Source organism: Hemitrygon akajei, chromosome 10, assembly GCF_048418815.1.
Source record: "Hemitrygon akajei chromosome 10, sHemAka1.3, whole genome shotgun sequence".
Classification (NCBI taxonomy): Eukaryota; Metazoa; Chordata; class Chondrichthyes; order Myliobatiformes; family Dasyatidae; genus Hemitrygon; species Hemitrygon akajei.
Genome location: NC_133133.1, coordinates 87,611,219 through 87,628,258, shown reverse-complemented (window position 1 = coordinate 87,628,258; position 17,040 = coordinate 87,611,219). Strand labels below are relative to the sequence as shown.

Here is a 17,040-nt window from a genome sequence, read left to right as displayed (position 1 = left end):
ATCCTCACCACATCCACATTACTCCCCCACCATCAATTGTAACAGAGAGCATAGTCCGTTTCTTGTAGATCAGCAACACATCCAGATTAGCCCTCACCATCAATAGTAACAGAGCGTATAGTCCCTGTCCTTGTCAATCCTCACCACATCCACATTACCGCCTCACCATCAATAGTAACAGAGAGCATAGTCCCTGTCCTTGTAGATCCTCACCACATCCACACTACTCCCTGACCATAATTGTAACAGAGAGCATAGTCCCTGTCCTTGTAGATCCGCAACACATCCACATTACTCCCTCACCATCAATAGTAACTGAGCGTATAGACCCTGTCCTTGTAGATAATCACAATATCCACATTACAACCTCAACATCAATAGTAACAGTGAGTATAGTCCCTATCCTTATAGATTCTCACCACATCCACATGACTCCATCACCGTCAATAGTAACAGAGAGTATAGTCCCTGTCCTTGTCGATACTCAACACATCCAGATTACACTCACACCATCAATAGTAACAGAGAATATAGTCCCTGTCCTTGTACATCCTCACAACATACACATTACTCCCTCACCATCAATAGAAACAGAGAGTATAGTCCCTGTCCTTGTCGATCCTCACCACATCCACATTACTCGCTCATTATCAGTAAGAACAGAGAGTATAGTCCCTGTCCATGTCGATCCTCACCACATCCACATTACTCCCTCACCATCAATAGTAACAGAGAGTATAGTCCCTGTCCTTGTCGATCCTCACCCCATCCACATTATTCCCTCACAATCAATAGTAACAGACAGTATGGTCCCTGTCCTTGTAGATCTTCACCCCATCCACATTACTTCCTCACGATCAATAGTAACAGAGAGTATAGTCCCTGTCCTTGTCGATCTTCACCCCATACACATTACTTCCTCACCATCAGTAGTAACAGAGAGTATAGTCCCTGTCCTTGTCAATCCTCACGACATCCACATTACACTCTCACCATCAATTATAACAGAGAGTATAGTCCCTGTCCTTGTCAATCCTCACCACATCCACATATCTCCCTCACCATCAATAGTAACAGAGATTATAGTCCCTTTCCTTGTCGATCCTCACAACATACACATTACACTCTCACCATCAATAGAAACAGAGATTATAATCCCTGACCCTATCGATCCTCACGTAGATCCACATTACACTCTGACCATCAATTGTAACAGAGAGTATGGACCCAGTCCATGTCAATCCTCACCACATCCACATTACTCCCTCACCATCAATAGTAACAGAGATTATAGTCCCTGTCCTTGTCGATCTTCACAACATACACATTACACTCTCACCATCAATAGAAACAGAGAGTATAGTCCCCGTCCTTGTCGATCCTCACCACATCCACATTACTCCCCCACCATCAATTGTAACAGAGAGCATAGTCCGTTTCCTTGTAGATCCGCAACACATCCAGATTAGCCCTCACCATCAATAGTAACAGAGCATATAATCCCTGTCCTTGTCAATCCTCACCACATCCACAATACCGCCTCACCATCAATAGTAACAGAGTGCATAGTCCCTGTCCTTGTAGATCCTCACCACATCCACATTACTCCCTAACCATCAATAGTAACAGAGATTATAGTCCCTGTCCTTGTCGATCCTCACCACATCCACACTACTCCCTGACCATAATTATAACAGAGAGCATAGTCCCTGTCCTTGTAGATCCGCAACACATCCACATTACTCCCTCACCATCAATAGTAACTGAGCGTATAGACCCTGTCCTTGTAGATCATCACCATATCCACATTACAACCTCAGCATCAATAGTAACAGTGAGTATAGTCCCTATCCTTATAGATTCTCACCACATCCACATGACTCCATCACCATCAATAGTAACAGAGACTATAGTCCCTGTCCTTGTCGATCTTCACCCCATACACATTACTTCATCACCATCAGTAGTAACAGAGAGTATAGTCCCTGTCCTTGTCGATCCTCACGACATCCACATTACACTCTCACCATCAATTATAACAGAGAGTATAGTCCCTGTCCTTGTCAATCCTCACCACATCCACATATCTCCCTCACCATCAATAGTAACAGAGATTATAGTCCCTGTCCTTGTCGATCCTCACAACATACACATTACACTCTCACCATCAATAGAAACAGAGATTATAATCCCTGACCCTGTCGATCCTCACGACATCCACATTACACTCTCACCATCAATTGTAACAGAGAGTATGGACCCTGTCCATGTCAATCCTCACCACATCCACATTACTCCCTCACCATCAATAGTAACAGAGATTATAGTCCCTGTCCTTGTCGATCTTCACAACATACACATTACACTCTCACCATCAATATAAACAGAGAGTATAGTCCCCGTCCTTGTCGATCCTCACCACATCCACATTACTCCCCGACCATCAATTGTAACAGAGAGCATAGTCCGTTTCCGTGTAGATCCGCAACACATCCAGATTAGCCCTCACCATCAATAGTAACAGAGCATATAGTCCCTGTCCTTGTCAATCCTCACCACATCCACATTACTCCCTCACCATCAATAGTAACAGATAGACCCTGTCCATGTCAATCCTCACCACATCCACATTACTCCCTCACCATCAATAGTAACAGAGAGTATAGCCCCTGTCCTTGTAGATCCTCACCACAACCACATTACACACTCACCATCAACAGTAACAGAAAGTCTAGTCCCTGTCCTTGTCGATCCTCACCACATCCACATTACACTCTCACCATCAATATTAACACAGAGTATAGTCCCTGTCCTTCTCGATCCTCACAACATACACATTACACTCTCACCATCAATAGAAACAGAGATTATAATCCCTGACCCTATCGATCCTCACGTAGATCCACATTACACTCTGACCATCAATTGTAACAGAGAGTATGGACCCAGTCCATGTCAATCCTCACCACATCCACATTACTCCCTCACCATCAATAGTAACAGAGATTATAGTCCCTGTCCTTGTCGATCTTCACAACATACACATTACACTCTCACCATCAATAGAAACAGAGAGTATAGTCCCCGTCCTTGTCGATCCTCACCACATCCACATTACTCCCCCACCATCAATTGTAACAGAGAGCATAGTCCGTTTCCTTGTAGATCCGCAACACATCCAGATTAGCCCTCACCATCAATAGTAACAGAGCATATAATCCCTGTCCTTGTCAATCCTCACCACATCCACAATACCGCCTCACCATCAATAGTAACAGAGTGCATAGTCCCTGTCCTTGTAGATCCTCACCACATCCACATTACTCCCTAACCATCAATAGTAACAGAGATTATAGTCCCTGTCCTTGTCGATCCTCACCACATCCACACTACTCCCTGACCATAATTATAACAGAGAGCATAGTCCCTGTCCTTGTAGATCCGCAACACATCCACATTACTCCCTCACCATCAATAGTAACTGAGCGTATAGACCCTGTCCTTGTAGATCATCACCATATCCACATTACAACCTCAGCATCAATAGTAACAGTGAGTATAGTCCCTATCCTTATAGATTCTCACCACATCCACATGACTCCATCACCGTCAATAGTAACAGAGAGTATAGTCCCTGTCCTTGTCGATACTCAACACATCCAGATTACACTCACACCATCAATAGTAACAGAGAATATAGTCCCTGTCCTTGTACATCCTCACAACATACACATTACTCCCTCACCATCAATAGAAACAGAGAGTATAGTCCCTGTCCTTGTCGATCCTCACCACATCCACATTACTCGCTCATTATCAGTAAGAACAGAGAGTATAGTCCCTGTCCATGTCGATCCTCACCACATCCACATTACTCCCTCACCATCAATAGTAACAGAGAGTATAGTCCCTGTCCTTGTCGATCCTCACCCCATCCACATTATTCCCTCACAATCAATAGTAACAGACAGTATGGTCCCTGTCCTTGTAGATCTTCACCCCATCCACATTACTTCCTCACGATCAATAGTAACAGAGAGTATAGTCCCTGTCCTTGTCGATCTTCACCCCATACACATTACTTCCTCACCATCAGTAGTAACAGAGAGTATAGTCCCTGTCCTTGTCAATCCTCACGACATCCACATTACACTCTCACCATCAATTATAACAGAGAGTATAGTCCCTGTCCTTGTCAATCCTCACCACATCCACATATCTCCCTCACCATCAATAGTAACAGAGATTATAGTCCCTTTCCTTGTCGATCCTCACAACATACACATTACACTCTCACCATCAATAGAAACAGAGATTATAATCCCTGACCCTATCGATCCTCACGTAGATCCACATTACACTCTGACCATCAATTGTAACAGAGAGTATGGACCCAGTCCATGTCAATCCTCACCACATCCACATTACTCCCTCACCATCAATAGTAACAGAGATTATAGTCCCTGTCCTTGTCGATCTTCACAACATACACATTACACTCTCACCATCAATAGAAACAGAGAGTATAGTCCCCGTCCTTGTCGATCCTCACCACATCCACATTACTCCCCCACCATCAATTGTAACAGAGAGCATAGTCCGTTTCCTTGTAGATCCGCAACACATCCAGATTAGCCCTCACCATCAATAGTAACAGAGCATATAATCCCTGTCCTTGTCAATCCTCACCACATCCACAATACCGCCTCACCATCAATAGTAACAGAGTGCATAGTCCCTGTCCTTGTAGATCCTCACCACATCCACATTACTCCCTAACCATCAATAGTAACAGAGATTATAGTCCCTGTCCTTGTCGATCCTCACCACATCCACACTACTCCCTGACCATAATTATAACAGAGAGCATAGTCCCTGTCCTTGTAGATCCGCAACACATCCACATTACTCCCTCACCATCAATAGTAACTGAGCGTATAGACCCTGTCCTTGTAGATCATCACCATATCCACATTACAACCTCAGCATCAATAGTAACAGTGAGTATAGTCCCTATCCTTATAGATTCTCACCACATCCACATGACTCCATCACCATCAATAGTAACAGAGACTATAGTCCCTGTCCTTGTCGATCTTCACCCCATACACATTACTTCATCACCATCAGTAGTAACAGAGAGTATAGTCCCTGTCCTTGTCGATCCTCACGACATCCACATTACACTCTCACCATCAATTATAACAGAGAGTATAGTCCCTGTCCTTGTCAATCCTCACCACATCCACATATCTCCCTCACCATCAATAGTAACAGAGATTATAGTCCCTGTCCTTGTCGATCCTCACAACATACACATTACACTCTCACCATCAATAGAAACAGAGATTATAATCCCTGACCCTGTCGATCCTCACGACATCCACATTACACTCTCACCATCAATTGTAACAGAGAGTATGGACCCTGTCCATGTCAATCCTCACCACATCCACATTACTCCCTCACCATCAATAGTAACAGAGATTATAGTCCCTGTCCTTGTCGATCTTCACAACATACACATTACACTCTCACCATCAATATAAACAGAGAGTATAGTCCCCGTCCTTGTCGATCCTCACCACATCCACATTACTCCCCGACCATCAATTGTAACAGAGAGCATAGTCCGTTTCCGTGTAGATCCGCAACACATCCAGATTAGCCCTCACCATCAATAGTAACAGAGCATATAGTCCCTGTCCTTGTCAATCCTCACCACATCCACATTACTCCCTCACCATCAATAGTAACAGATAGACCCTGTCCATGTCAATCCTCACCACATCCACATTACTCCCTCACCATCAATAGTAACAGAGAGTATAGCCCCTGTCCTTGTAGATCCTCACCACAACCACATTACACACTCACCATCAACAGTAACAGAAAGTCTAGTCCCTGTCCTTGTCGATCCTCACCACATCCACATTACACTCTCACCATCAATATTAACACAGAGTATAGTCCCTGTCCTTCTCGATCCTCACAACATACACATTACACTCTCACCATCAATAGAAACAGAGATTATAATCCCTGACCCTATCGATCCTCACGTAGATCCACATTACACTCTGACCATCAATTGTAACAGAGAGTATGGACCCAGTCCATGTCAATCCTCACCACATCCACATTACTCCCTCACCATCAATAGTAACAGAGATTATAGTCCCTGTCCTTGTCGATCTTCACAACATACACATTACACTCTCACCATCAATAGAAACAGAGAGTATAGTCCCCGTCCTTGTCGATCCTCACCACATCCACATTACTCCCCCACCATCAATTGTAACAGAGAGCATAGTCCGTTTCCTTGTAGATCCGCAACACATCCAGATTAGCCCTCACCATCAATAGTAACAGAGCATATAATCCCTGTCCTTGTCAATCCTCACCACATCCACAATACCGCCTCACCATCAATAGTAACAGAGTGCATAGTCCCTGTCCTTGTAGATCCTCACCACATCCACATTACTCCCTAACCATCAATAGTAACAGAGATTATAGTCCCTGTCCTTGTCGATCCTCACCACATCCACACTACTCCCTGACCATAATTATAACAGAGAGCATAGTCCCTGTCCTTGTAGATCCGCAACACATCCACATTACTCCCTCACCATCAATAGTAACTGAGCGTATAGACCCTGTCCTTGTAGATCATCACCATATCCACATTACAACCTCAGCATCAATAGTAACAGTGAGTATAGTCCCTATCCTTATAGATTCTCACCACATCCACATGACTCCATCACCATCAATAGTAACAGAGACTATAGTCCCTGTCCTTGTCGATCTTCACCCCATACACATTACTTCATCACCATCAGTAGTAACAGAGAGTATAGTCCCTGTCCTTGTCGATCCTCACGACATCCACATTACACTCTCACCATCAATTATAACAGAGAGTATAGTCCCTGTCCTTGTCAATCCTCACCACATCCACATATCTCCCTCACCATCAATAGTAACAGAGATTATAGTCCCTGTCCTTGTCGATCCTCACAACATACACATTACACTCTCACCATCAATAGAAACAGAGATTATAATCCCTGACCCTGTCGATCCTCACGACATCCACATTACACTCTCACCATCAATTGTAACAGAGAGTATGGACCCTGTCCATGTCAATCCTCACCACATCCACATTACTCCCTCACCATCAATAGTAACAGAGATTATAGTCCCTGTCCTTGTCGATCTTCACAACATACACATTACACTCTCACCATCAATATAAACAGAGAGTATAGTCCCCGTCCTTGTCGATCCTCACCACATCCACATTACTCCCCGACCATCAATTGTAACAGAGAGCATAGTCCGTTTCCGTGTAGATCCGCAACACATCCAGATTAGCCCTCACCATCAATAGTAACAGAGCATATAGTCCCTGTCCTTGTCAATCCTCACCACATCCACATTACTCCCTCACCATCAATAGTAACAGATAGACCCTGTCCATGTCAATCCTCACCACATCCACATTACTCCCTCACCATCAATAGTAACAGAGAGTATAGCCCCTGTCCTTGTAGATCCTCACCACAACCACATTACACACTCACCATCAACAGTAACAGAAAGTCTAGTCCCTGTCCTTGTCGATCCTCACCACATCCACATTACACTCTCACCATCAATATTAACACAGAGTATAGTCCCTGTCCTTCTCGATCCTCACCACATCCAGATTACACTCTTACCATCAATAGTAACAGACAGACCCTGTCCTTGTAGATCCTCACCACATCCACATTACACACTCACCATCAACAGTAACAGAAAGTCTAGTCCCTGTCCTTGTCGATCCTCACCACATCCACATTACACTCTCACCATCAATAGTAACACAGAGTATAGTCCCTGTCCTTGTAGATCCTCACCACATACACATTACACTCTCACCATCAATAGAAACAGACAGACCCTGTCCTTGTCTCTCCTCACCACATCCACATTACTCCCTCACCATCAATAGTAACAGAGAATATAGTCCCTTTTCTTGTCGATCCTCACCCCATCCACATTATTCCCTCACAATCAATAGTAACAGAGAATATAGTCCCTGTCCTTGTCGATCTTCACCCCATCCACATTACTTCCTCACCATCAGTAGTAACAGAGAGTATAGTCCCTGTCCTTGTCGATCCTCACGACATCCACATTACACTCTCACCATCAATTGTAACAGAGAGTATGGACCCTGTCCATGTCATTCCTCACCACATCCACATTACTCCCTCACCATCAATAGTAACAGAGATTATAGTCCCTGTCCTTGTCGATCTTCACAACATACACATTACACTCTCACCATCAATAGAAACAGAGAGTATAATCCCCGTCCTTGTCGATCCTCACCACATCCACATTACTCCCCCACCATCAATTGTAACAGAGAGCATAGTCCGTTTCTTGTAGATCAGCAACACATCCAGATTAGCCCTCACCATCAATAGTAACAGAGCGTATAGTCCCTGTCCTTGTCAATCCTCACCACATCCACATTACCGCCTCACCATCAATAGTAACAGAGAGCATAGTCCCTGTCCTTGTAGATCCTCACCACATCCACACTACTCCCTGACCATAATTGTAACAGAGAGCATAGTCCCTGTCCTTGTAGATCCGCAACACATCCACATTACTCCCTCACCATCAATAGTAACTGAGCGTATAGACCCTGTCCTTGTAGATAATCACAATATCCACATTACAACCTCAACATCAATAGTAACAGTGAGTATAGTCCCTATCCTTATAGATTCTCACCACATCCACATGACTCCATCACCGTCAATAGTAACAGAGAGTATAGTCCCTGTCCTTGTCGATACTCAACACATCCAGATTACACTCACACCATCAATAGTAACAGAGAATATAGTCCCTGTCCTTGTACATCCTCACAACATACACATTACTCCCTCACCATCAATAGAAACAGAGAGTATAGTCCCTGTCCTTGTCGATCCTCACCACATCCACATTACTCGCTCATTATCAGTAAGAACAGAGAGTATAGTCCCTGTCCATGTCGATCCTCACCACATCCACATTACTCCCTCACCATCAATAGTAACAGAGAGTATAGTCCCTGTCCTTGTCGATCCTCACCCCATCCACATTATTCCCTCACAATCAATAGTAACAGACAGTATGGTCCCTGTCCTTGTAGATCTTCACCCCATCCACATTACTTCCTCACGATCAATAGTAACAGAGAGTATAGTCCCTGTCCTTGTCGATCTTCACCCCATACACATTACTTCCTCACCATCAGTAGTAACAGAGAGTATAATCCCTGTCCTTGTCAATCCTCACGACATCCACATTACACTCTCACCATCAATTATAACAGAGAGTATAGTCCCTGTCCTTGTCAATCCTCACCACATCCACATATCTCCATCACCATCAATAGTAACAGAGATTATAGTCCCTTTCCTTGTCGATCCTCACAACATACACATTACACTCTCACCATCAATAGAAACAGAGATTATAATCCCTGACCCTATCGATCCTCACGTAGATCCACATTACACTCTGACCATCAATTGTAACAGAGAGTATGGACCCAGTCCATGTCAATCCTCACCACATCCACATTACTCCCTCACCATCAATAGTAACAGCGATTATAGTCCCTGTCCTTGTCGACCTTCACAACATACACATTACACTCTCACCATCAATAGAAACAGAGAGTATAGTCCCCGTCCTTGTCGATCCTCACCACATCCACATTACTCCCCCACCATCAATTGTAACAGAGAGCATAGTCCGTTTCCTTGTAGATCCGCAACACATCCAGATTAGCCCTCACCATCAATAGTAACAGAGCATATAATCCCTGTCCTTGTCAATCCTCACCACATCCACAATACCGCCTCACCATCAATAGTAACAGAGTGCATAGTCCCTGTCCTTGTAGATCCTCACCACATCCACATTACTCCCTAACCATCAATAGTAACAGAGATTATAGTCCCTGTCCTTGTCGATCCTCACCACATCCACACTACTCCCAGACCATAATTATAACAGAGAGCATAGTCCCTGTCCTTGTAGATCCGCAACACATCCACATTACTCCCTCACCATCAATAGTAACTGAGCGTATAGACCCTGTCCTTGTAGATCATCACCATATCCACATTACAACCTCAGCATCAATAGTAACAGTGAGTATAGTCCCTATCCTTATAGATTCTCACCACATCCACATGACTCCATCACCATCAATAGTAACAGAGACTATAGTCCCTGTCCTTGTCGATCTTCACCCCATACACATTACTTCATCACCATCAGTAGTAACAGAGAGTATAGTCCCTGTCCTTGTCGATCCTCACGACATCCACATTACACTCTCACCATCAATTATAACAGAGAGTATAGTCCCTGTCCTTGTCAATCCTCACCACATCCACATATCTCCCTCACCATCAATAGTAACAGAGATTATAGTCCCTGTCCTTGTCGATCCTCACAACATACACATTACACTCTCACCATCAATAGAAACAGAGATTATAATCCCTGACCCTGTCGATCCTCACGACATCCACATTACACTCTCACCATCAATTGTAACAGAGAGTATGGACCCTGTCCATGTCAATCCTCACCACATCCACATTACTCCCTCACCATCAATAGTAACAGAGATTATAGTCCCTGTCCTTGTCGATCTTCACAACATACACAGTACACTCTCACCATCAATATAAACAGAGAGTATAGTCCCCGTCCTTGTCGATCCTCACCACATCCACATTACTCCCCGACCATCAATTGTAACAGAGAGCATAGTCCGTTTCCGTGTAGATCCGCAACACATCCAGATTAGCCCTCACCATCAATAGTAACAGAGCATATAGTCCCTGTCCTTGTCAATCCTCACCACATCCACATTACTCCCTCACCATCAATAGTAACAGATAGACCCTGTCCATGTCAATCCTCACCACATCCACATTACTCCCTCACCATCAATAGTAACAGAGAGTATAGTCCCTGTCCTTATAGATCCTCACCACATCCACAATACCGCCTCACCATCAATAGTAACAGAGTGCATAGTCCCTGTCCTTGTAGATCCTCACCACATCCACATTACTCCCTAACCATCAATAGTAACAGAGATTATAGTCCCTGTCCTTGTAGATCCTCACCACATCCACATTACTCCCTAACCATCAATAGTAACAGAGATTATAGTCCCTGTCCTTGTCGATCCTCACCACATCCACACTACTCCCTGACCATAATTGTAACAGAGAGCATAGTCCCTGTCCTTGTAGATCCGCAACACATCCACATTACTCCCTCACCATCAATAGTAACTGAGCGTATAGACCCTGTCCTTGTAGATCATCACCATATCCACATTACAGCCTCAGCATCAATAGTAACAGTGAGTATAGTCCCTATCCTTATAGATTCTCACCACATCCACATGACTCCATCACCATCAATAGTAACAGAGAGTATAGTCCCCGTCCTTGTAGATCCTCACCACATCCACATTACTCCCTCACCATCAATAGTAACAGAGAGTATAGTCCCTGTCCTTGTAGATCTTCCCCACATCCACATTACACTCTCAACATCAATAGTAACAGATAGTCCCCGACCTTGTGGATCCTCACCACATCCACATTACTCGCTCACTATCAGTAAGAACAGAGAGTATAGTCCCTGTCCATGTCGATCCTCACCACATCCACATTACTCCCTCACCATCAATAGTAACAGAGAGTATAGCCCCTGTCCTTGTAGATCCTCACCACAACCACATTACACACTCACCATCAACAGTAACAGAAAGTCTAGTCCCTGTCCTTGTCGATCCTCACCACATCCACATTACACTCTCACCATCAATATTAACACAGAGTATAGTCCCTGTCCTTCTCGATCCTCACCACATCCAGATTACACTCTTACCATCAATAGTAACAGACAGACCCTGTCCTTGTAGATCCTCACCACATCCACATTACACACTCACCATCAACAGTAACAGAAAGTCTAGTCCCTGTCCTTGTCGATCCTCACCACATCCACATTACACTCTCACCATCAATAGTAACACAGAGTATAGTCCCTGTCCTTGTAGATCCTCACCACATACACATTACACTCTCACCATCAATAGAAACAGACAGACCCTGTCCTTGTCTCTCCTCACCACATCCACATTACTCCCTCACCATCAATAGTAACAGAGAATATAGTCCCTTTTCTTGTCGATCCTCACCCCATCCACATTATTCCCTCACAATCAATAGTAACAGAGAATATAGTCCCTGTCCTTGTCGATCTTCACCCCATCCACATTACTTCCTCACCATCAGTAGTAACAGAGAGTATAGTCCCTGTCCTTGTCGATCCTCACGACATCCACATTACACTCTCACCATCAATTGTAACAGAGAGTATGGACCCTGTCCATGTCATTCCTCACCACATCCACATTACTCCCTCACCATCAATAGTAACAGAGATTATAGTCCCTGTCCTTGTCGATCTTCACAACATACACATTACACTCTCACCATCAATAGAAACAGAGAGTATAATCCCCGTCCTTGTCGATCCTCACCACATCCACATTACTCCCCCACCATCAATTGTAACAGAGAGCATAGTCCGTTTCTTGTAGATCAGCAACACATCCAGATTAGCCCTCACCATCAATAGTAACAGAGCGTATAGTCCCTGTCCTTGTCAATCCTCACCACATCCACATTACCGCCTCACCATCAATAGTAACAGAGAGCATAGTCCCTGTCCTTGTAGATCCTCACCACATCCACACTACTCCCTGACCATAATTGTAACAGAGAGCATAGTCCCTGTCCTTGTAGATCCGCAACACATCCACATTACTCCCTCACCATCAATAGTAACTGAGCGTATAGACCCTGTCCTTGTAGATAATCACAATATCCACATTACAACCTCAACATCAATAGTAACAGTGAGTATAGTCCCTATCCTTATAGATTCTCACCACATCCACATGACTCCATCACCGTCAATAGTAACAGAGAGTATAGTCCCTGTCCTTGTCGATACTCAACACATCCAGATTACACTCACACCATCAATAGTAACAGAGAATATAGTCCCTGTCCTTGTACATCCTCACAACATACACATTACTCCCTCACCATCAATAGAAACAGAGAGTATAGTCCCTGTCCTTGTCGATCCTCACCACATCCACATTACTCGCTCATTATCAGTAAGAACAGAGAGTATAGTCCCTGTCCATGTCGATCCTCACCACATCCACATTACTCCCTCACCATCAATAGTAACAGAGAGTATAGTCCCTGTCCTTGTCGATCCTCACCCCATCCACATTATTCCCTCACAATCAATAGTAACAGACAGTATGGTCCCTGTCCTTGTAGATCTTCACCCCATCCACATTACTTCCTCACGATCAATAGTAACAGAGAGTATAGTCCCTGTCCTTGTCGATCTTCACCCCATACACATTACTTCCTCACCATCAGTAGTAACAGAGAGTATAATCCCTGTCCTTGTCAATCCTCACGACATCCACATTACACTCTCACCATCAATTATAACAGAGAGTATAGTCCCTGTCCTTGTCAATCCTCACCACATCCACATATCTCCATCACCATCAATAGTAACAGAGATTATAGTCCCTTTCCTTGTCGATCCTCACAACATACACATTACACTCTCACCATCAATAGAAACAGAGATTATAATCCCTGACCCTATCGATCCTCACGTAGATCCACATTACACTCTGACCATCAATTGTAACAGAGAGTATGGACCCAGTCCATGTCAATCCTCACCACATCCACATTACTCCCTCACCATCAATAGTAACAGCGATTATAGTCCCTGTCCTTGTCGACCTTCACAACATACACATTACACTCTCACCATCAATAGAAACAGAGAGTATAGTCCCCGTCCTTGTCGATCCTCACCACATCCACATTACTCCCCCACCATCAATTGTAACAGAGAGCATAGTCCGTTTCCTTGTAGATCCGCAACACATCCAGATTAGCCCTCACCATCAATAGTAACAGAGCATATAATCCCTGTCCTTGTCAATCCTCACCACATCCACAATACCGCCTCACCATCAATAGTAACAGAGTGCATAGTCCCTGTCCTTGTAGATCCTCACCACATCCACATTACTCCCTAACCATCAATAGTAACAGAGATTATAGTCCCTGTCCTTGTCGATCCTCACCACATCCACACTACTCCCAGACCATAATTATAACAGAGAGCATAGTCCCTGTCCTTGTAGATCCGCAACACATCCACATTACTCCCTCACCATCAATAGTAACTGAGCGTATAGACCCTGTCCTTGTAGATCATCACCATATCCACATTACAACCTCAGCATCAATAGTAACAGTGAGTATAGTCCCTATCCTTATAGATTCTCACCACATCCACATGACTCCATCACCATCAATAGTAACAGAGACTATAGTCCCTGTCCTTGTCGATCTTCACCCCATACACATTACTTCATCACCATCAGTAGTAACAGAGAGTATAGTCCCTGTCCTTGTCGATCCTCACGACATCCACATTACACTCTCACCATCAATTATAACAGAGAGTATAGTCCCTGTCCTTGTCAATCCTCACCACATCCACATATCTCCCTCACCATCAATAGTAACAGAGATTATAGTCCCTGTCCTTGTCGATCCTCACAACATACACATTACACTCTCACCATCAATAGAAACAGAGATTATAATCCCTGACCCTGTCGATCCTCACGACATCCACATTACACTCTCACCATCAATTGTAACAGAGAGTATGGACCCTGTCCATGTCAATCCTCACCACATCCACATTACTCCCTCACCATCAATAGTAACAGAGATTATAGTCCCTGTCCTTGTCGATCTTCACAACATACACAGTACACTCTCACCATCAATATAAACAGAGAGTATAGTCCCCGTCCTTGTCGATCCTCACCACATCCACATTACTCCCCGACCATCAATTGTAACAGAGAGCATAGTCCGTTTCCGTGTAGATCCGCAACACATCCAGATTAGCCCTCACCATCAATAGTAACAGAGCATATAGTCCCTGTCCTTGTCAATCCTCACCACATCCACATTACTCCCTCACCATCAATAGTAACAGATAGACCCTGTCCATGTCAATCCTCACCACATCCACATTACTCCCTCACCATCAATAGTAACAGAGAGTATAGTCCCTGTCCTTATAGATCCTCACCACATCCACAATACCGCCTCACCATCAATAGTAACAGAGTGCATAGTCCCTGTCCTTGTAGATCCTCACCACATCCACATTACTCCCTAACCATCAATAGTAACAGAGATTATAGTCCCTGTCCTTGTAGATCCTCACCACATCCACATTACTCCCTAACCATCAATAGTAACAGAGATTATAGTCCCTGTCCTTGTCGATCCTCACCACATCCACACTACTCCCTGACCATAATTGTAACAGAGAGCATAGTCCCTGTCCTTGTAGATCCGCAACACATCCACATTACTCCCTCACCATCAATAGTAACTGAGCGTATAGACCCTGTCCTTGTAGATCATCACCATATCCACATTACAGCCTCAGCATCAATAGTAACAGTGAGTATAGTCCCTATCCTTATAGATTCTCACCACATCCACATGACTCCATCACCATCAATAGTAACAGAGAGTATAGTCCCCGTCCTTGTAGATCCTCACCACATCCACATTACTCCCTCACCATCAATAGTAACAGAGAGTATAGTCCCTGTCCTTGTAGATCTTCCCCACATCCACATTACACTCTCAACATCAATAGTAACAGATAGTCCCCGACCTTGTGGATCCTCACCACATCCACATTACTCGCTCACTATCAGTAAGAACAGAGAGTATAGTCCCTGTCCATGTCGATCCTCACCACATCCACATTACTCCCTCACCATCAATAGTAACAGAGAGTATAGTCCCTGTCCTTGTCGATCCTCACCCCATCCACATTATTCCCACACAATCAATAGTAACAGACAGTATAGTCCCTGTCCTTGTAGATCTTCACCCCATCCACATTACTTCCTCACCATCAATAGTAACAGAGAGTATAGTCCCTGTCCTTGTCGATCTTCACCCCATCCACATTACTTCCTCACCATCAGTAGTAACAGAGAGTATAGTTCCTGTCCATGTAGATCCTCATCACATCCACCTTACTCCCTCACGATCAATAGTAACAGAGAGTATAGTCCCTTTCCTTGTCGATCTTCACCCCATACACATTACTTCCTCACCATCAGTAGTAACAGAGAGTATAGTCCCTGTCCTTGTCAATCCTCACGACATCCACATTACACTCTCACCATCAATTATAACAGAGAGTATAGTCCCTGTCCTTGTCAATCCTCACCACATCCACATATCTCCCTCACCATCAATAGTAACAGAGATTATAGTCCCTGTCCATGTCGATCCTCACCACATCCACATTACTCCCTCACCATCAATAGTAACAGAGAGTATAGTCCCTGTCCTTGTCGATCCTCACCCCATCCACATTATTCCCACACAATCAATAGTAACAGACAGTATAGTCCCTGTCCTTGTAGATCTTCACCCCATCCACATTACTTCCTCACCATCAATAGTAACAGAGAGTATAGTCCCTGTCCTTGTCGATCTTCACCCCATCCACATTACTTCCTCACCATCAGTAGTAACAGAGAGTATAGTTCCTGTCCATGTAGATCCTCATCACATCCACCTTACTCCCTCACGATCAATAGTAACAGAGAGTATAGTCCCTGTCCTTGTCGATCTTCACCCCATACACATTACTTCCTCACCATCAGTAGTAACAGAGAGTATAGTCCCTGTCCTTGTCAATCCTCACGACATCCACATTACACTCTCACCATCAATTATAACAGAGAGTATAGTCCCTGTCCTTGTCAATCCT

General features: G+C 44.1%; 1 protein-coding gene across 2 annotated transcripts in view; it reads right to left on the bottom strand.

The window, feature by feature from the left end:
- The window catches only part of LOC140734522 (connector enhancer of kinase suppressor of ras 2), a 1,506,781-nt gene that overhangs the window by 1,275,720 nt on the left and 214,021 nt on the right, over nucleotides 1-17,040 (bottom strand). The gene's annotated exons all lie outside the window — the stretch shown is intronic.